We start from the raw sequence: 26,450 nt of genomic DNA, 5'->3' as shown, positions 1-26,450 counted from the left end.
AGAGAGCGGGGGCTACTCTCTGATTGCAATGCTGGCTTCTCATTGTGGTGGCTTCTCTCGTGGAGCACAGGCTCACTAGTTGTGATGTACAGGCTTAGTTGCTCCACAGCATGTCGGATCTTCCCAGACCAGGGATTGAACCTGTGTCTCCTGCATTGGCAATCAGATTCTTTTCCACTGAGCCACCAGGGGAGCCCCTGATTCTGATTTAATTCTTGTTGTACATTCAAAAATACGGTGTGATTTCTAAAATGCCTGCTGACCACAGTAGTGTTATTCATATGCATTTTAACGTTCTTGCTGTTAGATCCATGATCCTTTCTATAGTGGTGAATTTGAGAAAAATTTGTCCTACAATACCTACTTTTTGGATAACTCCAGCATGTCAGAAAAAAAAGAGGGGGCCATATTTGAAGCATTTAAATTACATTGACACTTTGTCTTTTTGTGCATATTTGGAGAAGAAAGTGTTAATTATTTTAAATGTTTTAACCCTTTGCATGGACATTTTCTCAAGTGGATTCATGCTTGTTTGCTTCTTGAGGACCTTTGAGCTATTATACAACCTAGGCATGTAGTTCTTAATTATTGAATAACTCTCTCTTTTTTTTTCTTTTCATCTATTTTTAATTTTTAATTATGAAATATTCCAAACATATAGAAAAGTACAGAACATAATAGTATCCACGTGGACCCATTGTGCAAATTTTTTAGTATTTGTTCTCACCTTTTTCATGAAAGAAACTAGAGCCTCCTAACTAACTACTGCTACCAGAGGTAATCACTGGCCTCAATTTGATATATATCATTCTATCTATGCATGATTTTATACTTTTTCTATGTTTGCAAGAGTACTGGAGTGGGGTGCCATTACCTTCTCCAATATATGTATATACAATTTAGAAATACTGTGTTTAGAGTTGTTGAATGACTCATTGTTATAAGCATATAGTGTTGTACTGGGTCTTACATCTTAAAGGTTGAGGTTATTTTTAAGTGTCATATTCTTTCCTCAGATGCAAAATAGCTCCAGTACTCATGTGTATTAACTGTGACTTTTATTTATTTTTCTCCCATCAAGACTGACAGCCTTTCTGACCGACAACCAGTCAGTAAGAAACCTCTTACTCACTATGTAATATATGCTAGGTGCACATAGCATTACATTGGAAACTTCATTTAATCTTCACACGACCCTCTGAGCAAGCTCTCACTGTATCCATTTTACAGATGAGGGAACTGAGGCTCAGAGAGACCAAGTTTTTTCTTATTGCTATCAGTGCATCTACTTATACCATCTCTTTCCTTTTAAATAAGAAAGAAAGAAAGAGAAGTCGCTCAGTCATGTCTGACTCTGTGCGATCCCATGGACTGTAGTAGCTTCTCAGTCCATGGGATTTTCCAGGCAAGAGTACTGGAGTGGGTTGCCATTTCCTTCTCCAGGGGATCTTCCTGACCCAGGGATTGAAACCAGGTCTCCTGCATTGCAGGTAGATGCTTTACCCTCTGAGCTGCCAGGGAAGCCTCCTTTTAAATACATTGCTTCTAATTCTGAGGACCAGAAATTCAGGTAACTAGATTATGCATGAAATAGAATATGCTTTCCTCTGGGGAAAGAATGATGAAGACTGGGAGAGGGGTTCCAGGCTGGGCATTTATGAGATGTTGTATGTGGTTGCTAGAGCCCCTTTCATATAGGTTAGAGTTACTCCATGTGAAGCTAATGTTACACTGTTAGCCAGGATGGATATAGACTATCTTTGTTTAGGAGTAGTGGCTGTTGTTGTTCAGTTGCTAAGTCATGTTAGACTCATTGTGACCCCATGGACTGCAGCACACCAGGCTTCCCTATCCTTCACCATCTCCCAGGGTTTGCTAAAACTCATGGCCATTAAGTCAGTGATGCCATCCAACCATGTCATCTTCTATCGTCTCCTTCTACTGCCCTCAATCTTTCCCAGAATCAGAGTCTTTTCTAATGAGTCAACCCTTTGCTTCAGGTTTCCAAAGAACTGGACCTTAAGCTTCAGCATCAGTTCTTCCAGTGAATATTCAGGGTTGATTTCCTTTAGGATTGACTTGTTTGATCTCCTTACAGTCCTGAGGATTTTTCAAGGGTCTTCTCCAATGTCACAGTTTGAAAGCAACAATTCTTTGGCTCGCAGCCTTCTCTATGGTCCAACTTTCACATCTATACATGACTACTGGAAAAACCATAGCTTTGGCTCTATGGACCTTTGTCAGCAAAACGATGTCTCTGCTTTTTAATATGCCATCTAGATTTGTCATAGTTTTTCTTCCAAGGAGCAAGCATCTTTTAATTTCATGGCTGCAATTACCAACCACAGTGATTTTGGAGCCCAAGAAAATAAAGCATGTCACTGTTTCCATTTTTTCCCCATATATTTGTCATGAAGAGACCAGATGTCATGATCTTCGTTTTTTGAATATTGAATTTTAAGCCAGCTTTTTCACTCTCCTCTTTCACCTTCATCAAGAGGCTCTTTAGTTCCTCTTCACTTTCTGTCATTAGGGTGGTGTTATCTGCATATCTGTAGTGGAATGACCTCTATGACTCCTCACAGACTGTTCCAGAGGGGTGCAGATTCCACCACCTAAATCTGGAAAATCTAAGTCAGTGGTTCCTAATATTTTGGGGTCATAGAGCTGAGAAGCTAATGAAATTTGTGAGTCTGCTCCAGAAGAAGTGTGTGGATACTCTCAGACACACGATGTTGTATATGTTTTCAGGGACTTCAGGACTCTCAGAGGTCCATCCCTGGACCCCAGATGAAGATAACTGACTTGGCCTCTGTGGGTGGGTGGTAGTCCCTGCCGCTGTGGAAAGCTAAACATGCCCTGCAGGCCAGAGACGATCATGATGGCAGAGGCACCCTTGGGGCGGGGAGATTTGAAACAGAACAGGGGAGCCCTGTTTGCCCTTGAGGGTTCAAGGTGAGATGTGCAGGTGGACAGTAGCGCCAGTCCTGAATGTGGGGGGAGACCTGGTGTTCTGGTCGCCTGACCGAGAGAAGGACCGGAGGCCGAGAGAGAAGAAAGCAGGCAAAGGTCCCGTGGATTATACGGTCCAGCAGAGCACCTGTGCTGTGTCAGGAAGGCTTCTGCGGCTCTGGGGGAGATTTTCAGAACCTGAAACCTTGGGAAACAGCTTTTGATGCTGTTTCTCTTTGGGGGAGTGTAATTGCGTCACAGTGTGGTGTGAAGTTCTGCTGTACAGTGAAGTGAATCAGCTCTGTGTGTACATATGCAGGCTCTCTCATGCTCAGTCATGTCCGATTCTTTGTGACTCACGGACTGTAGCCCACCAGGCTCCTCTGTCCATGGGATTTCCCAGGCACGAATACTGGAGCGGGTTGCCATTTCCTTCTTCAGGGGATCTTTCTGACCCAGGGATTGAACCGAGGTCTCCTATGTCTCCTGCATTGGCAGGAGAAGTCTTTCCCCCTGAGCCACCTGGGAAGCCCATCGCCTCCCTTTTGGACCTCCTCCCACCCACCCCCACATCCTGCCTGTCTGGGTCATCGCAGAACACCATGTTTATTTTTTCGCTAATGATTTTTTTTCTCTCTTAACTTTGTGTAAAATTTGCACTGAGGTCAGCATAGAAAGAGATTTGCAGATAAATCCTTGAGCCTTTATAAAGAGAAGAACAGCTCGTGCGGTGGTGGTAGCATTACTTTTCCTCTTTCTTGAGAGTGAGCCCCGCTCTCAAGTAGAGAGCAAGGGCTCAGCCACAGGTGTAGACACAGACTCCTTTCCCACCTGGAGGCTGTCCCTTCAGATTTTCAGTCCTAAAGTTTTTCACATCTTGTTCTACTAAGAATGCCTTTTCTTTTACACTCATTTTGCATCATCCCCCTAGGCCAGTAGAATCCAGCAGCAGAAACTTCCTCATTTTGCCAAGAGTGACTCCCATTAATGGGACCAGCCACCTGGCTCTTCAGTGAAGCCTTGAATGGTTTCAGGAGCCCTTTATTATTTTTCTTTGAGATGCTCTTTTAAGCCCTAGTAATATTGAGAAATTATGAAGGAGACTGTAAACAAGTTGAACTCTTTAACCAAAGAAGCTGCCTTTGATAAGAAACCATAATTAATAGTGTATTTTTAAAGGATTTCATCACTCACCTAGAGCCAGACATCCTGGAATGTGAAGTCAAGTGGGCCTTAGGAAGCATCACTACGAACAAAGCTAGTGGAGGTGATGGAATTCCAGTGGAGCTATTTCAAATCCTGAAAGATGATGGTGTGAAAGTGCTGCACTCAATATGCCAGCAAATTTGGAAAACTCAGCAGTGGCCACAGGACTGGAAAAGGTCAGTTTTCATTCTAATCCCAAAGAAAGGCAATGCCAAAGAATGCTCAAACTACCACACGATTGCACTCATCTCACAAGCTAGTGAAGTAATGCTCAAAATTCTCCAAGCCAGGCTTCAGCAATACGTGAACCGTGAACTTCCAGATGTTCAAGCTGGTTTTAGAAAAGGCACAGGAACCAGAGATCAAGTTGCCAACATCCGCTGGATCATGGAAAAAGCAAGAGAGTTCCAGAAAAACATCTATTTCTGCTTTATTGACTATGCCAAAGCCTTTGACTGTATGGCTCACAATAAACTGGAAAATTCTGAAAGAGATGGGAATACCAGACCACCTGACCTGCCTCTTGAGAAACCTATATGCAGGTCAGGAAGGAACAGTTAGAACTGGACATGGAACAACAGACTGGTTCCAAATAGGAAAAGGAGTATGTCAAGGCTGTATATTGTCACCCTGTTTATTTAACTTATATGCAGAGTACATCATGAGAAACGCTGGGCTGGAAGATGCACAAGCTGGAATCAAGATTGCCGGGAGAAATATCAATAACTTCAGATATGCAGATGACACCACCCTTATGGCAGAAAGGGAAGAGGAACTAAAAAGCCTGTTGATGAAAGTGAAAGAGGAGAGTGAAAAAGTTGGCTTAAAGCTCAGCATTCAGAAAACTAAGATCATGGCATCTGGTCCCATCACTTCATGGCAGATAGATGAGGAAACAGTATCAGACTTTATTTTTGGGGGGCTCCAAAATCACTGCAGATGGTGATTGCAGCCATGAAATTCAAAGACACTTACTCCTTGGAAGGAAAGTTATGACCAACCTAGATAGCATATTGAAAAGCAGAGATATTACTTGCCAACAAAGGTCTGTCTAGTCAAGGCTATGGTTTTTCCAGTGGTCATGTATGGATGTGAGAGTTGGACTGTGAAGAAAGCTGAGCGCTGAAGAATTGATGCTTTTGAACTGTGGTGTTGGAGAAGACTCTTGAGAGTCCCTTGGACTGCAAGGAGATCCAACCAGTCCATTCTAAAGGAGATCAGTCCTGGGTTTTCATTGGAAGGACTGATGTTGAAGCTGAAACTCCAATACTTTGGCCACCTCATGCGAAGAGTTGACTCATTGGAAGAGACCCTGATGCTGGGAGGGATTGGGGGCAGGAGGAGACGGGGATGACAGAGCATGAGATGTCTGGGTGGCATCACCGACTCGATGGACATGAGTTTGAGTGAACTCCAGGAGTTGGTGATGGACATGGAGGCCTGGCATGCTGTGATTCATGGGGTTGCAAAGAGTCGGACACGACTGAGTGACTGAACTGAACTGAAAGTATTTCAACACACTAAAGTAACAGGTCCAATAATTACAGTATTTTCCAAAATCATTGGATGTTATCGTAAAGAATGAAAGTTGTCGTCTTTTAAATCATAGGTCGGTCTTCTGTGTCTAAATTCAACAGTGTTTTTCCTCGACAGTCCCAGTCTCAGTTAGTGAACCCCCTTCTTGTGCTTCTAAAACTTTTCCACTGAAGTACCTTGAAGAGCAGGAGAGAGGTGCTTATGTGACCCCCTTGTTCAGTCCTTGGTTCTGGAGCCACAACCTTGACTATTACTGTCTTAAAATTTTTCTTGAAGCTACGGCTTTATCCCAAAATTAGTGTTGATATTTTATTCTCATCCACAATATGTATGTTTGTCTTAACATGTGAGTTATTTGTCAGTTAAATTCCTTCACTTTTTCCCCTAAAATTTTCAAGCAGTACAGCTCTCCCTGGCCCACCACTGGATAACCCTAGAAAATCTGCAATAACACAAACATTGGCAGAGGGTTTTTTTTTAATTTCTTTTCTTCCCATTTTACAGATAAAAAACAGGTTTTGTAAAGTTTAGGCACTCATGCCAAGGTCATTAAGTGGCAAAGCCATTCCTAACCCATGTTAGAAACTTTTTGAGTTCTGAATCTATAATACACAGCCATGCTGAGTGTAAAGGCATCTTATTTTCAAAAGAAGTAAGGAGGTTAGGGTTTTAAAATATTCCGGAAAGTTAGTGACTATGAGTTATTCATGCACAGCATGCTTAGTTTCCCAGATAGCTTGGAAACAATTAATTTTGGATAAGCATGTAGGTTTTATGTAACTGGAGCTACTGGTGGTAATGTTTCATGACTAATGCATTTTGGCAAAAAAAAAAAAAAAGAGTAGGGGGCTAATTCCCTTCAAAAACACTATCTGGCATGGTAAGGAGGGGTTGTTTTCAGATTTGAACAGAGAAACAAAGGCTCTTATGGGAATCTTTGTTGCATTTATGGCACTTGGACAGACCCTTGAATATAACCAGCTTCATGGCCCATGTGCTAGTTCTGCCCTGAAAATCTTGTTTGTGGTGAACAGCTTTAAAAATCTTAAGTCCCTAAGTTTCATCATGAGGATTCAAGACCCAATTTTCTCTTTCTTAAAAGGAAAAAAAGAACCAGAGTGGTGGGAAATTCTTTGTAAGTCCCATTTTATTCTCAGTTGTTGTCTCTCTTCTCCGTTGCTGCTTTGTTGGCATCTTCAGCCCCTGTGAATAAGCATGTTGGAAAAAAAATTATTATTATCATTATTAAAATAACTATTTCCTTTATCATCATTTTAGAGTCATCTATCTCTTTAGCAGACTACAGCAGCTAACCCAAGCTAGTATTGTAAGATACAAAATAATGTTGCTTGCATCAGTTGGGAATTTCATGGAATTTGCTTCTATTTGACTATATTTCCAGATAGAACCATGAGCCTAAGTGTTTATTTTAGGCCTCCAAGAAGTCATTCCTTTGCAATGATCTGTAGCCAGACTGCTCTCCCCTGGGACTAACCTGTATGACTAATTTGAGTAGGAGTGTGATAAACTTAGTCACCACTTAAAAAGAGGCTAAAAATACTTCCTTTTTTATTGTGTGTGTATGTTTTGTTTTGTTTTGTTTTGTTTTGCCTCCATATTATCTAGCAACACAGGGATAATCAGAAGGAGGTGATGAAGATTAGAGCTGATTGGGAAGCTTCTGAAAGCCCAAGAAGCATTTCAGAAGCGTCACACCTTTAAGCCTCAAGGGAGAAGCTTTGACCCCCAGCTTTTACGGTTTTGTTGTAAAATCCGAGCTGCTGAGAACACTATGTAGCTAATGGCTTTAGCAGAAGTGATTTTGCAACTAAAGATGGCCATCCCCCAGATTTGTCTTACTTCATTGTCCAGATCTAAAAATGATTGTTGATTCGACTTACAGTTCCAGTTAAATATTGCTAAAAAGTATTTCTTTTGAGGTTGCAGTCTTTTGATCCAAACGTAGTGAATGGAAGGAGGGCTTCCCTAAAACGTATATTGGAGATGGAGTATATATACTGAGCTGGGGGTTGCAGAGGGGTGCTTGTCTTAACCCTGTTCTCCACTCACGGGGCACCTTGGACACAGCTTTACTGTCCCCTGTTTCTTTAACTTTAAGATGAAAGATTGGACCAGCTCTTTGGTTTTCAAACCTTCTTCTTAAACCCTCCTCCTCAACAGCAGAGCCTTTTTTTTTTCTAGTGAAATTTTTTAACAGCAGAGCCTTTTATTTTCAAGTGAAATCTTTTCAGGACCCCAATACAGAAAACAGATCCAAGTGGAGATATTTTGTTCATGGAGTATACATGGGAAATCCTTCTCTGGCCTCACTTCTGGCCCCAAGACGCTTCTACTTCAATTTTTCTTTAAGCGCTCTTTGGCCTATGCCATTCTAAAATTCTAATTAATGTGAACTGAGCATTATTAATAACAGTGGGGTGTGGTTTTTTTTTTTTTCACACAATACCCACAGCAGGGAAGAAAAACATGGTCTTAAATTTTAGCAGGATAAGTAGGTAAAAGATGTAATTCGTGGATGTTAAAGATGAGTACAGTCTACCATGGAACTGTTTGAATTTGTGGGAATTCACAATCGACTTGCTCTTCTTTCCCTTTGAATGCTTGGAGCAAGAATACAGAGAAGTAGATACATGACAGGCTTCCCAGATAACTCAGGGGTAAAAGAGTCCACCTGCCAATGCAGGAGACACGGGTTTGATCCCTGGGTCAGGAGGATCCCCTAGAGAAGGAAATAGCAACCCACTCCAGTATTCTTGTCTGGAGAATCCCATGGACAGAGGAGCCTGGCAGGCTACAGTCCATGAGGGGGTCACAAAAAAATCGAATATGACTTAGTGACTCAACAACAACAACAGATGCATGATAAGCCTTCAAGCAGTAGACGTCACTTCCTGCCATTTTCCGCCACATCCTAGTGCACAGCCTCCTGTTTCCTCTTCTCTCTCAAATCCTAGGTCACCGCGTAGTTTAGAATTTTGGCCCCAGAAGGAGCTTTTCTTGTGTCCTTGTGTGTGTGTCTCTCTCTCTGGAGCAGGTCTGAAGTACTCTGATTTCTGCCTGTCATCTCAACTAAGACCTTGAAGATTCAATACCGAACTGTTGTATAGGATTAAATTCTGAGCCTTCCAGGGAAACTTTCAGAAAGCGTTCCTTTGCTGTTGTTAATTGTAAAATAAACAGATCTCCCTCTCAGGGATCGGAGTTTCCTTCCCCTTTGGTGGCCTTCCCTCTAGCAATGTAGGAGCTGCGAGGACCAGATTTACACCTACCAGACCAGCTGAGAGCTCCGACATGAGCTTCCAAGTTTACAACATTTCACCCACCCATGTACCAATCATTCCAGCCTTTTCTGAGCCATGGTCTTTCCCTGCCAGCAGTTTTCCCACTGATTGCTAGAACTATACCCTCGAGTCAGGATTTCTTCCCCAAAATTCTCATAGCAAATACCGTCTGGTATTTTCTATCAGCCAGCCTCTGTCCTAAGCACTGTAAAGGCGTCAGCGCATTTGGGCTCTTTGAGAATGGCCAGACCAAGGCCCAAGTGACAGGATAGGTACAGAGTTTCCAGAATCCTTCTTGGCTTGTTAGAGCCAAATGACTTGCAGACAGGCAGGGTGGGCAGGTCCCAAGTAAGCGTCCTTCGGTTAAAATGTGCAATTTGGAGAATTTGGATTTTTTTTTTTAACAAACAAATGAGCCACTTGAGTTACTTAAGTATGAAATGATTGTTTGTCAGGTGAAATTATTATTAATATATTATGTTAAAAATGATTAACAAGGGCTTAATTTCATTCCAAACAGATTGTGTCAAGGCGACTGGGCGCTGCAGAAGTACAGTGAAATATGAGCTTCTTGAGCCTTGAGTAGACGCTGAGCAAGAGAGACCCCAGTTAGTCCTACCCTTTTCTAAACAGCCACAGCCATGAAACTTTCTTGACCTTTTCACCTTTCAACTTTGGTTGAACTTGGAAAGAAGACTTTTGAATTATTAAAAAAAAAAAAGAGAGAGAGAGAGAGAAAAGAGAGAAGAAAAAAGAAAGGCAGGAGTGGGGGGGGTGGGGAAGGTTGGAGGAGGAAGGTTGGGGGAGGCTGTGAAAGAGATGTGGAGACTGGGAGAAAAGGGCTGATTATATGTTAGCGTAACAGTAATACTAGGAAAATAATCCTCCTCTTGTGTATGAGTTTCTGCTACTGGGAGCCACAGGGTAATCAGCTCACATGACATACCCAGAGGCTAATGCTAGCCTGGGCTGTTTTTGAACACATTCAAACAAAGACTGATTATCCAAACAAGAATTTGGACTGCAGCAGTCGGACCAGTTAAATTATAGTTAGTAAAACTTGGCGCCTTATGAGCCTGGAATGTTACAATTGCAGCTGGATCTTCGTTTGTCAGGCATTCTCACTAAACAATAAAAACCAGAGATTTTTATCTCCCCAGGACTCAGTTTAACTCCTTGAAGGCAAAGAGCAAAGTGCCAGCGCTCACAGCTTAGGCTCCTGGCATCGTGCATCTCCCATCCTGCCAGAGTTAAGGAGGCAGCGGCATTTTCGTGGGGGTCTGGAGGAAAGTGAGAGGGTGAAGGCAAGTTGCTCCTTTCCTTAGATCTAGCAGAGAGAGAGAATCGTTGTGACTCCTTTATTCCTCTAATCAACATTTATTAAGTGCTACTGTATGTAAGTATCTCAGCCCTGTGCTAGCTGCTCTGTTCATATACAACTGGCTATAATAGATGGCATAAAATGCTCAGTTGTCAGAAGATAGCAAGATACTATGAGTAATTTAGTGAAGAGGAATGGGGAAGATAAAAAAGGCTGTTTGAAGAAGGTATTATTTGAATGGTAGGCTCGAATCTTTAAAAGTGACTCTAATGGTGATTTTATATGGAGGGAACCACACAGATTAAAGGAGTAGATACAGGAAAGTTGGATAGTGGCTGTGAAGGGAAGTAAGCAAAGGCTGAAAAAGTTAATTGAGGCTAAAAGTAATTTGGGAATGTCAGGCCCAAGAGTGTGGACTTTAAACGTTATCTTTTGTTTTTACCTGTCTTTAATAATTTGCTGTTCAGTTGCTAAGTCGGGTCCTACTCTTTGCGACCCTGTGGACTGTAGCATATCAGGCTTCCCTGAGTTAATGCATATTGAAAGTTTACCTTTTTTTGGATGTTGAGTGCTCATAATAATTTTCTGAGGAAACTGCAATTCAGAGAAACTAGTGACTTACCCAAGATCACACAGCCCATAAGTAGCAGAGTCAAGGTCAAATGCAGATGGACTATAAACCCCCACCGCCACCTCTCAACTTCTTTTCTGTCCCACTCTCTATGCCTTTTAAGTCTGCTGAGTTTATGACCACAGTGCAGAATGGATCAGGCATGTTTTTATATGGAGGCAAGAATAGATTATCACCATTCTGGAGTTAGATGGTTCTCGTGAAAAGTGTCACTTTATGTGGATGATCTTTATATCAGAAGTCAGTATACAGTTACCATAATCATCACTCTCAGTTGGTTTAAGCGTATGGGTTATAATTCCAAGCTCACGTGAACTGGAGTGTTTTTTCTTGACCAGTCCCATCATAATGAGACAGTCTGCTCTCCTAGTTGTGTGTAACAGTGGTTTTACAGTCGTACTGGGCTGACTTCGGCAGTCAAGGTCCTATGCATTTATGATGTTACCTTTTCTAAGAAACATATTTTAATGCCATGAATATATGGCTCCCCGTTCCCTGCCTCCACAGGGCATCTTGACCGTGTTCTTATCCTCTGCTGACCCTGCCACTGTCTTGTTTTCTTTCCTGTCCTCTTTGATATACTCTGTTATTGTAAGCCAGCCTTGTGGCTTCTGGGAGGGGTGATTGGCAGAGTCAGTCAGACACAAGCGCTGAAACGTGTGTCCCAGAGGTGGAAGCCAGATTTCCTCTCCCCGCCCTCAGGCCAACTCCTGTGATGGCTTCGCAGTTAGAAATAGCAAAAATCGAAATGGATATTGCAGATAGTCTGGACTGGCAAATAAGAAATCCAAATGCTTGGATACTTCAGATTTTTAAATTTACTTGTAGATGTTTTTAACAGTGGAAGCAACATAACCTATTTTTGAGTCAGTTTTTTTCTACATACAGAATAGGCTTACTCTTCTTAGGAAAAGATCAGGTGCTGATTTAGTGAATTTATTTTTGAGACGCAAAAGCAAGAGTGAATTAAATGGGTTACCCTCTTTTAGATAATGGGAGTTAATTTGGCACCAACATCCTTATTTAGCTTGGGAGCTGAAACTCCAATACTTGGGCCACCTCATGCGAAGAGTTGACTCATTGGAAAAGACTCTGATGCTGGGAGGGGTTGGGGGCAAGAGAGAAGGGGACAACAGAGGATGAGATGGCTGGATGGCATCACTGACTCGATGGACAGGGAGGCCTGGCGTGCTGCCATTCATGGGGTTGCGAAGAGTTGGACACGATTGAGCGACTGATCTGATCTGATCTGAAAAGGGAATTTGGAGAGGAGATACTAGGATAGTTATATACCCAGGAGGAAAGCCTAGATTTGAAATATTGACAGATTTGAAGGGTGGTTATTCATTTGCTTTATTTTTGTTATTTAATTCAGTTTGCAAGGCCTCTAGTAGATAGCTCTGAAACCTTTGAGAAAACTGTTGAAATTCCAGAGATAAGCTTTCTATAACTTCTGATGCTTCTGGAAATTTGGGTGGCCTAGTGATGAGCAATTCTTCCTTTCTGATGTTAATTATTTGCATTTTTATCAGTGGCTCTAAAATTGATATAAAAAGGGAACTTCGTTTACTTTGGGCAGTCATGTTCCAGGAGTAGCAGAGGACAGCATACTGCAGTTAAGATCTAGATCATGGTAAAAGTATTAAACTTGGCTTAAAGTTTTCCCTACTTAAAATTAAGAACTTAAAGATTTTAATCAAGATAAATTGTCTTAAGGTGCAACTTATTTGGGAGGTGATACTACTTGGAATAGTAAAGACCAGAGGAGAAATTGTGAGTTAATGTTTACTCTTTTATTACTATTTTAATCAAATGGCCTTACAACTTGACCTTTTCAATGTGAATATTTTTTTTTTAAGAACACTCCGGTATGTGAAGGCATAGCTATTGTGTTAAAGTTCACAGGCCTAAAAGTCTTATACTTAAATTTTAAATATGTATATAATAAAAATATTTTGATTGAGATTTTCCATTAGGACAGTTACATTCTCCTTATGACCTACATTTTGGTGTGGCTATTTGGATGTTTGGAAACTGTAAGTAACCGTATTACCTCAAATAATAATAATAGTAGGAGTAGTAGTATTCATAGCAAGAAGAATCATTTATTGAATGCCTACTCTGTGATAGACACTGTATATGCATATTTTCTTACCCTCACAACTGTCCTGCCAGGTAGAATAGTATTTTTAAGAGAACTGTGTCTAAGAAAAGATAAGTGATTGGGACAGGCCTCAAACCCAGGTTTCTCTGATCCCCAAAGTCCATATTCTTTCCGCTACATCATGATGTTTAAAAAGGACCGAATTGCAGCTGATGCTTGTTTAAAACTTACTTGTTTTAGTGCACATCCCCTAAGAAGTTCAAGCCCGATTTTATCTCATTCAGTCGACCACATTCATTTACCTGTGTCACAAGCCCTGGGACTAAATTTTAAATTAAACTCAAACTGAAGAGCATCTTAACTAAAGCCTTCCCCTGAAAGAAGCATTCTTGAAAGGTACCAAGGGTTGTTGTTCTTAAGGCGGTTTTGACGAATCCAAGGGCAAAAATAGGCTAGCCATTTGATTAGATTTCAATATGCCACTCTTACTTGGGAATTTTCCTGTATTTGGGCAGGAGAGGATTCTTGCCATGAGAAACCATCAGCTCCCTCCCCCGCAACTCTCACTCGCTGTCTCTCACCCGCCCTTCGGAAGAAGCCAACACGAAATTGCAGTCCTTTCTTTGGGGGCCTCTCAGTACAACAGACACACTGAATTGGTAGATTTGACCTTGGAGGTTTGACTATTTGGAAATGATTCCAGAAGTCAATGAGGAATTTGCTGTTGCTACTGATTTACAGGTTATGTGTGGAAGCGAGTGGCAGAAGCAGCCTGTTTGACCACTCTGCCTGCACTGCCCTTTGCTCTGCTGTTCTCTGCTTGTCTTGTGTCAAGATTTAATACACACACACACCAGCAACAACAACTTAGCCATCTCTGTGCTAATAACAGAAGAGAAAGTAAATAAGCCCAATAAAACAATAGTTTTAAGGTAAAAACAGCTTAAGCATTATACTTTTCCTCCTACTAATAGTAAACGCATAGGGTTTAAAAAAGGTTTCTTGAATAAATGCTTAATTTGGTAAGAAATCTAAGAGCCTGCATGATAATGCAGTGAGATTCAGTGTATGTCTGTGTTTTAATTAAAGGAGAACGCTTTCCCAGTGACAAGTAAATCTAGAACCAGAATGGTTCTTCTTATTCAAGATTAAGAAGCCAAGAACATGAAGAAGACAGTATAAATATCAGAATTTGACCTAAGAGACTCTTAGATATGTCCTGAATAGCCCTAAGTTGCTATACCTGTTAACACATAAAGACGTTTAAAGTGGTGTTTTAGTAACTTTCATGTCTTTTTGGAATCAGTCCATATTTGGTTAATGTTGCCAGACCCAAGACCCAAGCCCTCCTCCCTTTGTATTTTTGATGCTTTAGCCATGATGAGAATTTTCTCACTGACTTGCCCATCATGCTTAGACCCTTCCTCCAGTTAGAAAGACATAACTGGGGAACTTGCCTGGCAACACAGTGGTTAAACTTCAAGCTTCCACTGCAGGGGGCGTGGGTTCTATCCCTGGTCAGGGAACTAAGATCTCACCTGCCTTATTTTGTGGCCAAAAAGTAAAACAAACAAACAAAAAGTTGGCTCATGTGTATGTTAAGAAAGAGAAAGACATCACCGAACACAAGTCATAGCAAAGAGCAACGGCAGAACCTGGACTTAAAGTCTCATGAGATGAAAAGAGCCTGGGATTCAGAAAGCCAAAGGAAAATTTACCTTCAGAACCTCGCTTCTGCCAGTCAGCCTGCTCCTTCAGAGGTTTATCCCACTTTTTCTGAGCTAATGTTGACGAGAAGGAATAGTTTCGATCTCAGTTCTCCAAAGATTATTGCATCTCTCTCTGTCTTTACAAACTAATCCCTAATCCCAGTTTCTTCCAGACAGATTGAAAACTTTATTTATAATCTCATATAATGGGGTGCATACTATCTCATCATTGGATGTATCAGGATTTATTTTTGCCAATTCTTTAGAAGGTAGTGTCTTTAGAAGACAAAATCAGTTTTCAGCAGGTTAAAAAAAAAACAAAACTAAGGAAAGTCCATTCAGTTTATAGAAGTCACATCAGCAAAGGCATCAGTTTAAAAACAGGGTGACTAGAAGTTAGCAAAATATGTGTCATAAAAGAATAAAAAGGTAAAATTCAGATGATTATTTTCATTTAGTATTAAAACTGCCTGATGCTCACAGACTTCTTTGACTCTACATTTTGCAAAACCGGATATACAGGGACAACATGGTGATTTTTAAGACTTAACTGAAACTCCATTGTATTTGTGGTTTCACAATTTGTCTTCCTAAATGCAGTATAATGAACTAAAATTTTAGACAATATTTAAGCAAATATTATTGATAAATCAATAAAATAATTCATTTTAAAAGATGATACTATTGGATATCAGTCCGTTTTTCTCTGATTTTCTGATCAAAATGTTATATGTCCAAATCAAAGTTATAGAAGTCCTCTGACTACTATTCAGTTGGTTAAGACCGTAGACTAATGTTACAACCATGAGATGTTGGGCTACCATAAAAGCCATTCCTTACGGAGCACCTAAATTTAGTACTTTTAAAAAATGATAGGGAAAGTCTCATTGAAAGAAAAAAAAAAATTAGCAGGAGATTTTTAGGTACCTCTTATTGCCTAGTTGTGAAGGCTGTGAAAGTCATGGGGCCCCTGTTTAGAGTCTAGAGGATCTAGGATCTTCATGGACTCAAAGTAACATCAAAACTGGAAGCCCTCCTCCTCTGACTTGTTTAAAGCTCTGAGGGTTCAAGTGATCTACTCACAATGACTAACAAGGCTGACATTTAGAATCCCAAACACCCAGCTTTGATCTGCCTTGCATGCCAACCAGGGGTTCTTTTCCATCCTAGGAGAACCCTGGACCTACCATGACCCTAACCTGTTCAGAAGTGGCGTTGTAGAGATGGTCAAGTCAGAAATAGGTCTAAAATTGGTTGAAAGTGGTCCCTGAGTCTCTCCCTCCACTCCCAACACATCTAAGGATGTTCTAGGAGCCCCAGCAGTAAGGGGTACACTTAGGGTGTGTGTGTACAATTTTCCAGTATTGTCTTAGTTATTTATTGATATATAACAAATCATCCCCAGGTTAAGTGGTAGAAAACAGGCATTTAATACCTTACAGTTTCTGTGGGTAAGGAATCTGAGAACATCTGGCTGTCTCTAGCTCAGTCATGTCCAACTCTTTGCGACCCCATAAACTATAGCCCACCAGACTCCTCTGACCATGGAATTCTCCAGATAAGAATACTGGAGTGGATAGCCATTCCCTTCTCCAAGGGAATCTTCCCAATCCAGGGATCAAACCTAGGTGCATTGCAGGCGGATTTTTTTTTTTTTAAACCATCTGAGCCACCAGGGAAGCCCTGGGGTTGTGTATCCAATAACATTTTGGACATGGTTCACCTTGCATGGCCTCACTGGAGCTTGCATACCTGAATTACACCAGCCGTTGCACGTTAGCTCTCTTGGTTGGCAAGAACATTTCCTTTTCTTTTTTAAAATGCAAGTCATGCTTTCATTTTAATATAATATCAGCCATTCGGCCTTGACATGATTTAAAATGAATGCGGCTAGTTTCGCCTTTGAGTATGTGTGTGTAGCATAACTTAATTGACAAGCAATCATGACATTCTCTTTGAGGTTGATGTTATCCCATCATTCGGAGGCCCATTTTGGTTAATTTGTTTTTTTCATATAGTTTCTGGTGGGAAAAATGCATTGCTCTGGTACTGAAATTAACTTGATTGAAATATCTTAGACTTTGTCATTTTCCAGTGGCTCCAGAGGTTATTTCCCAAGTGTTTAATTTTTTAAGTACAGTGTATATTAATTTAACTGCTACTTTCTGACATTCATCATTCTGTAGAAAAATTATCAACTGCATGCCTTGAACAGATTTTTATTTACACTCCAAATTCCCACTCTGTGCAGGGTTTATTTAACTTTGAAGGTATCATGTAAATTTGATAAAGATGAGGTTTTTAAAAACGTGTACCGTTTATTGATTTGCTCAATATAATTTTCACATTTTTCTTTATAAAGTATTCTATAATATATCTGCAAAAGGAAACACTTAAAGACTAATGCAATCTACAGGAACTGTTCAATCAGAAATAATGAGTGGAGAGGTCACTTGTCAAGAGCATACTGTTTGAAATACTTACATTTAAGGGTTTCCAGTCTTTGAGGTAACAGAAGTTCTTCCATGAAAAATAGGGACTGCTTTGGGCTTCTGAATTCTGTACAGCATGTCACGATTTTTGCTCCTGGGCTAAAGATAGAAAGTAAAATAAAATGTTCTTTGTCCATTTAGTTATCCTTGACTCCATGAAATTCTCCAAAGTAATTACTGGTGACCACAATACCACCTACCAGCAAGAACAGCATTGACCCTGTGCCAGCTGCCTTATTGCTGACCACAGCTGCTCTTGAGTATAGCAGATGTTTCTCCTTTTGCCTTGCCAGTAAAATTTTATTGAGCAGTTTTGCAAATGGAGAGCAGCATACTCTGCCTGAAGAGCAGCCAGAGATCTTCGCCACCTAGTACAATAAGGTTAGATTTCTCCTCTGGACCAGGAGGCCCCCACTCCTAGGTTCTGTGCAGCCTACCTCTCAGGCCTCGTAAACTGCAGTCCTCTGGGGTTTGCTTCCCTACCCACCCATGTAATTTTCCCAAAGGAAATAATGTTGGAAGAGCAACCACATTTGTGGTTGCATCTTGCTGCTTTAAAAGGCTGTCACATTAGAACTTTGCTCCTACCCGTTGTGGGTTTGCAAAAAGGAGTTAGGGTACTTTGTCGGGATGTTTTGTTAGGATGCTTCTGTGAATTTTTCCACATCTCTTTGGTTTGGATGTTGACTTGGAAATGTCTTTCGAATTAGCTTCTTTTGGAAAGCTTCCTGCCTTCCTGAGCACTTCTTGAATCCTTGCCCTGTGAAGGCAGCCAAGGGAACTTCTGATCCTTCTTTGTACCTGTCATGGATGACACCCAATTTGAGTCTGAAGTCCTTTAAAGTCCTTTAAAATACTTTCAAGTTCTGTATTTTCCTCTGGATGATTTAATACAATTTTTCTCTGTGCTCCTTGTAAAGGAATAGATTTTGGAGTTGAAGCTGACACTCTTTTTTTTTTTTTTTTTAATGGAAATCTAAAGTGCCTTCCCTGTAATGATTCCAGCCTATTTCCCATGAACTTTCAAAGAAATCAACTCATAAAGATTATGGCAATTGAGGATCCAAGCGTCAGATTGTCATGAATTCCCACAGAGCGCTGGGCCTGGGGAGGACAGGTAAGATATAAGATCAGAGGGCAAAGGCTGTATGGTGAGAATTTGCCTGCCCTGTGCTTTCTTAGCAGGAAGGAGCACTGACCTGAATCCCTTAGTGTTCATTCCAGGAGTGTGTCATTGTGGGAATTTATCTAGCCCACTCTGTGGCAGATGACCAATCTGATAGCCTGACTTCAAAGCTCCTAACACATATGATACCAAGACTTCATTGAATATTCTATGTGGTCCTTATTAGGATACCTAGGTCAGGTTGAGTGACTGCTCTTAGATCTCTCCGTCAAGAAGTTTGAAGCACATTTAATGCTTTACACCACTTGGAGTAGTTTAAAGTAGTCATATACTCTCAAAAACTTGTAACAAAACTTGATTCTTCTTTGATCTTAAAAAGAAGAGCTTTTGTAGATTCCTTTTGCTACTTTCTCTGCTACTCCTGTAAAAATTTATTTTTAAAATAAGAACCTTGAAAGCAATATCAGCATTGCTAGACTGGTATTTGGCACAAGGCTCAGGCTTTTTTTCTTTTTTTTTTTTTGATGTTCCCAGAGCAGAGTACTCTTTAAACTAGGATGAGAAAAGTTAATTTTAATCCTCCAAAGGCTTATTTGCTAGCACAAAAGGTCATGAAACACACCCAAAAACTATATTGCTGAGATCTTAAGGAGAGAGACAGACTCCAGGATCCCAACATAGAATCATGTCCCTGGCTGAAGAAACAGTTTGTTTTAGGAGCACCGATTAATTCAAAAACAACTGAACGGAAGGGCTTCCAACCTGTCTCAAGGAGAACTCTTGATTTCACATTGTATCATCTCAGAAGAGAATCCTTTGGAAGCGGTTGTAAAATGGTGGTAGAAGAAGTTATTTCCAAGGATGTTTTTAAGTAGCTGTTCTCTGTCCTGTCTTTTTATAATTATTACCCTTTAATCTGTGATCTGTCTAAAGAGAGAAAGGCCTGCCGTATCTAGCTGATAGACCCCTGGAATACTAAAATGTGATGACCCAGTTTTTCAAAGCTTTCTTTTGAGCTGATTTCTTAGAGTATTAAAATGTCACCTGCCCCAAGGATTAAGAATCCAGAAATTGAATGAGGCAGGCTTGAAGAGGATCAAAAAATAAGGTCCTGAATAACAGCATCCATTGTAGAACTAGAGAGAGCTGTGGAATGGCCTGGCTTTCCCATAAGGAAGGTCGGGTTTGCTTGGTGGGTGTTTTAGGACATTCATGCCCTGGGCCCAGCTGATGGCTTTGCCTCCTGGTTGTCAGCGCGCAGCGAGACCTGAGTAGGCCTAGTTGTTTTCTCCCCCTTAGCCCATATACGAAGTAAAAGACTATTGAAGCGAGGGTAGGAAAGAAAACTCCAATTTAAACTTTCAGTTGTGATAGATTTATAAACAACTGCTCCTTCACATTGTGGATTCTGACTGACATATTATGAAAACAGAGCCTGCTAAGCCATTGCAAGAATTCTCCATGTGTTGTGCAAGTTTTGATGGCAAGGAGACTGAGAGAAAGGCTTGTTTTTCATTAAAAAAAAAAATTGCTTTAGAAGCTAAGGTTGTAACTGAGCACCACTCTGTGCTGTATCAAGCCATAATATCCAGTGAGTCATGAAGACATTAGGGAAACGCTGGAGACAGAGTAAGAAACATTGGAGTTAATGTTTGAGATAAGAAAGATGACTATCTTTGAAAAGAAACTGAAATTAAAGGGCACAGGCTTCCATTTTCAGATAACTAAAGGGAATTCCTCCTAGTGGTGCTTCCTTTATTCAGCAGTGATCATTCTGTGGTGGGTGAAGAGCCAGGCAAAGAACTAGAAGCCGGGTTTCTGAGCTCACGTAGGCCGCGAGACCTCAGGTAAATAACTTGCCCATCCCGGCTTCAGTTCCCCACCTGAAAATGAGTGATGGACCACGTCATCTCTATGAACTGTCTGGTCCAAGCAGTCTCTTTGAATCTGATTTTGGGGACATTACCTTACATTGGATGATCCTGGAAAGTTTTATCAATTGTAGTTGCCGTTGTGGTGCCTCACTGAAGACACTTAATACTTGGACCACTCGGAAGACCCCTGGCAAATTCTTCAGTTTCCTGCTGACCAGTAATCCAGATGGCCAAATGTCCCCACCCCCCAGCCCTGCACCAGGAAGCCCTGAGCTGAGAAAGGTCACTTCATTTCCTGTGAGCCTGTGATTCAGGTTTATATCGTTGGTCCATGAGCTGGGCGCTGTTCAGCCAGCTGGAGGGTGGGACAGTGGGCACCTCAGCCCCTTAGACTCTTGTCAAGTCACCTGGTCTTCCTGGCGTTTGTCAGCTGGTGGAGAGGCCAACCCCTCCGTTAATTTCAGGCCTAATTCTAATGAATTTGGGATTCTTTGCTGAAAAACAGACTGGATCTTGGTATGGCCACGACTCTGCCCTTGAAACCTCTGGGCCGATGACGGATATGTTAGTCTCCTGGGACAAGGCTGTACAGTTGAGAAAAGTAGCAAGGGCATCAGATCTCTGTGGGTCATCTGGCCCCCATAAAAAAGCAAGAGCAACTGGGAAAAGGCTAGACTGCTCGGTTCCCAGCCCTACTGGATTATTAGACAAAGCCATCCACTCCATCTTTGTTTATAGAACTCATTTTCAGGAACAAGTGTTTTATAGTGAGGTGGAGGTTGTTAAGAAGCTATTTATAATGGAAGATCTCAAATATGTGAGCCCCCTATCAAGCTTGATCTAAGGGAACTTTGCATGGTGGCAGTTCAGGAGAAAAAGGGAGAAAAGGATAAGGGGGGAAAAAAACTAATAAAAATAGCTGAGATCACTCAACAGTTATCAAGAAACAGATACTACAGTTTTATAACACTAAGTACTAAAAGTATATGCACTCTTAAAAGGCAATTAAAACGTATGCTCTGAAACTATAAAACATTTTCTTTTCATCTGCAACATAGAGGGCAGATTACAACACATTAATAACGTTTTGTTTAGAGTTCAGTTTCTGATGGTTTCCAAATGTAGTCTGTGTAGATTAACCAGAAGGAGTCCAGTTCCCTTTTTTTAAGAGCGCTTGTAAAGGAAAGCAATGTGGTAAGATTGTTATGAAAAGAGAGTGTATTTAGGAAATAGCACTTAGCAGGGTCTCTCTGAATGGCTGCCAGGTCAGGAAGCTGAAGTGCAAGGCTTGGCCCTTGTTCAGCCCCCCCAGTTCCAGCTCCTTGACCACACAGTACGTCAGGAACATGTCACAGGCCAGCCAGGAAGCCTCGGCCCCGCCCATGGGCCAGCTTGGCACGGCCGCTTTCACATAACCCAGGGCTCCAGAGGGGCCGGAGGCAGGCATTCCAGGGCCACGGGAACATGCAATTTTTTAAAATAGAAATGAAGAACTTTGGGGGAAAAAAAGAGCCTGGGAATCAAACAGTTGCTGAGTCCCTATGGGACATGGTCCCTCATGGAGAATGTCAGAGCTGAAAAGGGCCCGGAAGGTTATCGCTTCCTCTGCCCTTGTCTTATAGACAAGGAAATGGACTTGGCTTAACTGCAGTGGTAGAACCAACACGGCACCCACATGTCCCAGTTCACAGTCAGCTAAACCCACTGGCGTCGCCTCGGTGGGCTAAATCTTCCGTCTTGGGAGCCCCGTCTTTAGCATCCTGCAGTGTTTTCAGGAGCCCTGTGGTCCCTTTTCCTTGGATCTTGGGGATCCAGTGATCATTTGCTCCCTGGTACTCGCCTAACCGCGCTGTGCCTCAGCCTCAGTTTCTTCATCTGCAAAATGGAGACAGATGTCAGGGTTAATTCCTCACAGAGTTGTTACAAGGATCGACTGAATAAACTGTTGTGACATTTCTGGTGCCTGAGCTTGATGATGTTAGCTATTATTATCATTCATAATAGCATTCACTGGCCTTAGCTCTATCACCAGGAAACCGTCACACCCAGGACTGACGGGTTGTGAATACCTCTGGTCTAGTGCATCATGAAGTTCTGCCGTCAGATTTCAGCTGAGGAGCAGAGGTGTAGAAGTGTGTGTATTTGGGGGTATTGGTGGTACATTTCCTACTTGATTATGTGATTTCAGTTGAAAAGGACTCTGGGTATGACTGAGTGATTATATATTATGGTTCAGTCTCCTCAGTCTACCTGTGGAAAAACCAAGGCTCAGAGAGACCAAGTGATTTGCCTTATGCTTTGCTACCCTAACTTCATAGTTGCCTGGAGCCCTTGTCTTATTTATGTATAAAAGGAAAATAGGAGAAAGAGCCTTAGGATAATACCCATAAGACCTCAATCCCTCAGCTTTTCTACTACATTAGGCCCACTGGGACCCTACTAAAACCCCAGTCACAACCGTATTCCTTAGCATAGAAACAACCCTACAAGAAAAATTCGAGAGAGCTAACCCCTTCCTTTGGTACTGCATGCATGCTAAGTCACTTCAGTCATGTCCGACTCTTTGTGACCCCGTGGACTGTAGCCCACCAGGCTCCTCTGTCCATGGGATTCTTCAGGCAAGAATACTGGAGTGGGTTGCCATGCCCTCTTCCAGGGGATCTTCCCAACCCAGGAGTCAAACCTGCATCTCTTAACGTCTCCTGCATTGGCAGGCAGATTCTTTACCATTAACACCATCTGGGAAGCCCCTTTGCTTGACTTAAGGCTCATTGATTTAAAAAGTAAAATTGGTTTCTTAGTTTATGTGTCAGTTGTATTTTCATTGTGCTTTTATCTCTCCTTTGCCCTCGTGTCAGATCAGTTTTCCTGTTTTTCTAAAATGTTTGACCAAGTACTTGGTAAGATTAAAAACTTTAACTACACTGCTTTAAATAGCAGATAAGCAGAGTATTTGATTGCTGGAAAAGTTTTTGCATCCTTACCAACAGCAATACCACAACAACACTGATCATCATTTATCTCGAAACATCAACCATAAATTCATTCCAACTTTCAATAAGAATATTTTAGCTTTTCCCTTTTAAAATGTTAATTAAGCTCTGGGATTGCCTTGGCTGTGTTGAAACACCCCTGTCGTGACATCCCACTCTTTGCTGGTACTTTCCTATCTGGAACTCTTTTTTAGTTTCGTTAATCTCAATTCATTCTGAAAGCACTGAAGCAGCTTTTCTGAGAGCTGTCATCGTCACAGAAGGAGCACAATGACTTATTGAAGTTTCAGATTTTGCTCTGCTTGGAGCTACTGGAGACTGGAACCAATTCCTCATCCTCCTCTCTGCCCCAGATTTGGATGAAAATATCAGAGCTTTCCCTTCTCTGATGGTTGTCAAACATACCCTTCCATCACGTTCCTTGTTTTGCAAAGAGCAAAACTAAATCTCAAGAGATAACTGTTCATCTCAAGGTCACCTGACAAGGTAGGAAGAGAGCCTGGATGAGTGCACCCAAGTTCCTTCCCCTTCGAGCCCACAGAGACCTCCATGACGCCCTCTCTTCGGTTCCACGTTCCATGATGTCTGGAAAACGTCATGGGAAACTGGTGATGACTTCCAGTGGTCAGAGACGTTTGAATACCATCAGCCCCCAGAAGTCTTCCCATCCTTCTCTGAAACTCCAGAGGCCACATCTCGGCACCCAGTGGTGTTAGTAGGCCCGGAATCAGACTCTGATTTGACTTTTGTGCTTTTTGGTACTTGGCTGACTTAAGTGCTGCTGTGGGTATTGAGTGGAGTTTTTCCATCGAATGCTCATTTGGCGAAGACTTTTCTGAATGTTGTTTTGCTTGCCCACGTTGTATGTAGCATTTGGGACTGAAGGTTTCCTGACTGAGCTGCTCACATGAGGAACCTTACCACAGCTTTCTTTTCCCTGAGCTATTCGTAGTAAAGTCCTGGCGATTTGTTTATGTGTTCAGTGAATAACACCTAATAAAATAATAAGTGGATGGTGTTTGGCTTTCAGGAATTTGGGTCCCTTGCTAGTTTTCTTGCCAGGCTATTCTGTGCAACTTTGTTCCTAGACTTTAGGGATGGGAGATGCCACCTAATCTATTTTCCCCTGAAAATTGAGTCTGCTCAAACCGAGAGATTATTTTCTGAAGCTCCCAAGTCACAAGTATATCATATTTATTTTCTGACTTTGATCTTCATTTTTTACAGTTAATAAAATGTTTCCCACCCTTTGTCAACCTCTGCTGGTAGTCATAGGCTAAACGGGCTGATGACTCATTATATAATTGAGGCTTCTTTTTTAACATGAGAGTGCTGTGTTTCCAAGTGCCTTCAAAGTGACCCTGAGCTGGATCAGACAACATGGGTCATTAAGCCTTCCTTTTTCAAGCCACGAGGTAGTTTCTTGTTTTGAAGATTTCTTTAAATGGAATGTCTTTGTGCGTGGAATGCTATGCATTTAAGATTGTTGTTCATGTAATACCTTTAAAACCATTGAGTCAGGGGCCCAGAGAGAGATGAGTAGGAGACCAAGGCGAACAAGAGACAGAGTCACACAAAAATAACCATTACAAAAGGGACCTAAGTGTTTAGTGCTGTTTGTATCCCATCACACAGGAACCCAAAGTAATTTTCTCAGCCTTAACCCCAGCCCTGCAGATGGTGTTGAGCAGCCTACAAGTAAGGGCTGGGCCTTATTACCACGTGTATGCATGTCTCTGAGCGGTTTCTGGGGGTGAACTCAAATTATGTGTAGGTCTTTTCTCTACCAAATCAAGAATGTTGGATTTTTAAAAAATTTTTTCTGTATGCCGTGTAGTTATAGAGCAGCACTTCTACCCACTTTGTGTGTGTTCTAAATAGAAACTTGTGAGACAGATGTTGTCATCCCCATTTTGCCAATAAGACATAGAGAAAGAAACTCATCTGAAGTCACATTGCTATATTATGGGGCAGCCTGGATGGGGAGGGAGCCAGGATGAGAATGGATAGATGTACATGTATGGCTGAGCCCCTTTGCTGTCTGCCTGAAACTATCACAGCATTGTTAATTGGCTATATGCCAATATAAAATAAAAGTTAAAAATAAATAAATAAATAAATATTTAAAAAGAAATCAGTCACATTGCTAATAAAGGCCAGAACCTTGGTCTTCGATCCATGTCCTCAAGTCATTCCTTCAAGAAAACTTTTTTCCACATTACCTTCCTTCAAATGGGACACTTCAGTGGTCCAGGAGAGTCTTTCTATTTCCCCAAATAGCAAATAGTTTGATCCTGTCAAAATATTTTTCCCCTCGAAAACTTGAATGTTGTGTTGCCACCTTCCGATAATAGAAATCCAAGTTCATTAATTTCTTGTGTAAGGTAACACAGTGGTGGTGCTGGTGGTGAGGAACATGAAATTGAGGAGCAATCAAATAATTCAAAAGTATGACTGTTCTGCCACAAACATGGGACCTTCACTTAGCCTGTTTCTTCTTCTGTACACATGTGACTAGCAAACCGCCTCAAAAGGAGAGCCTGTGAATCCAAATGAAACGCCAGCACCTTGCCTCACAGTCAGCACAGTCTCCCTTCCCATTTTCAAACTGAGCTCCCTTTGGTTCAGACTGAGCTCTTCTATCTGACTACCCACTCCTTCCTTAGATACACTGTTTGTACTGAATTTACTTACTTATCTCTCTTAAACATACCTTCTACCTTGCCACCTTCACTGTTTAAAAATCTTTTGGTCTCGCCACAAAGCACGTGGAATCTTAATTCCCTCACCAGGGATCAAACCCACTTCCCCTGCATTAGAAGTGTGAAGTCTCAGCCACCGGACTGCCAGGGAAGTCCCTCCACCGTCATATTTTTGTGCACGCGGTCCAGTTTCTCTGAAAAGCCCTCTTGTCATCAGTGTCCCTTTATACATACTCTCAGAGGAATTCTGTTCATCTTTCCAGGTTTAGATCAAATACCACTCCTCCTTGTAGCCTTTTTGGATACTCACCCGTTCTGCCGTGATTTTCCAACCAGGAGATTTACTACTAATAATTTTAGTGTATTCATCTAATACAACAAGGACTGGTAAACCTACTCTGTGGTTTGTTTGGGAAGCCACGTGTTACTCTGTGAAAGAATCACAGGACACTAGCTAAATATTGACAACTGGCTATCCCATCCCCTTCCAGCATATGGATTT

At 41.5% G+C, this 26,450-nt stretch overlaps 1 protein-coding gene and 1 long non-coding RNA gene across 11 annotated transcripts in view; one reads left to right on the top strand and one right to left on the bottom strand.

Moving 5' to 3' along the window:
- Positions 1-26,450, top strand: part of BCAS3 (BCAS3 microtubule associated cell migration factor) — a 586,592-nt gene that overhangs the window by 435,916 nt on the left and 124,226 nt on the right. The window lies entirely within an intron of this gene.
- On the bottom strand, positions 4,061-17,822 carry LOC104968994 (uncharacterized). The gene is made up of 3 exons (XR_813100.4): positions 17,454-17,822; positions 17,246-17,352; positions 4,061-6,897 (listed from the first exon to the last, which is right to left on the bottom strand). It is a non-coding gene; the product is annotated as an uncharacterized lncRNA (long non-coding RNA).

This window comes from Bos taurus, chromosome 19, assembly GCF_002263795.3.
Source record: "Bos taurus isolate L1 Dominette 01449 registration number 42190680 breed Hereford chromosome 19, ARS-UCD2.0, whole genome shotgun sequence".
Lineage (NCBI taxonomy): Eukaryota > Metazoa > Chordata > Mammalia > Artiodactyla > Bovidae > Bos > Bos taurus.
The sequence above is the reverse complement of the archived record's forward strand: the minus strand, read 5'-3'. Positions and strand labels throughout refer to the sequence as shown.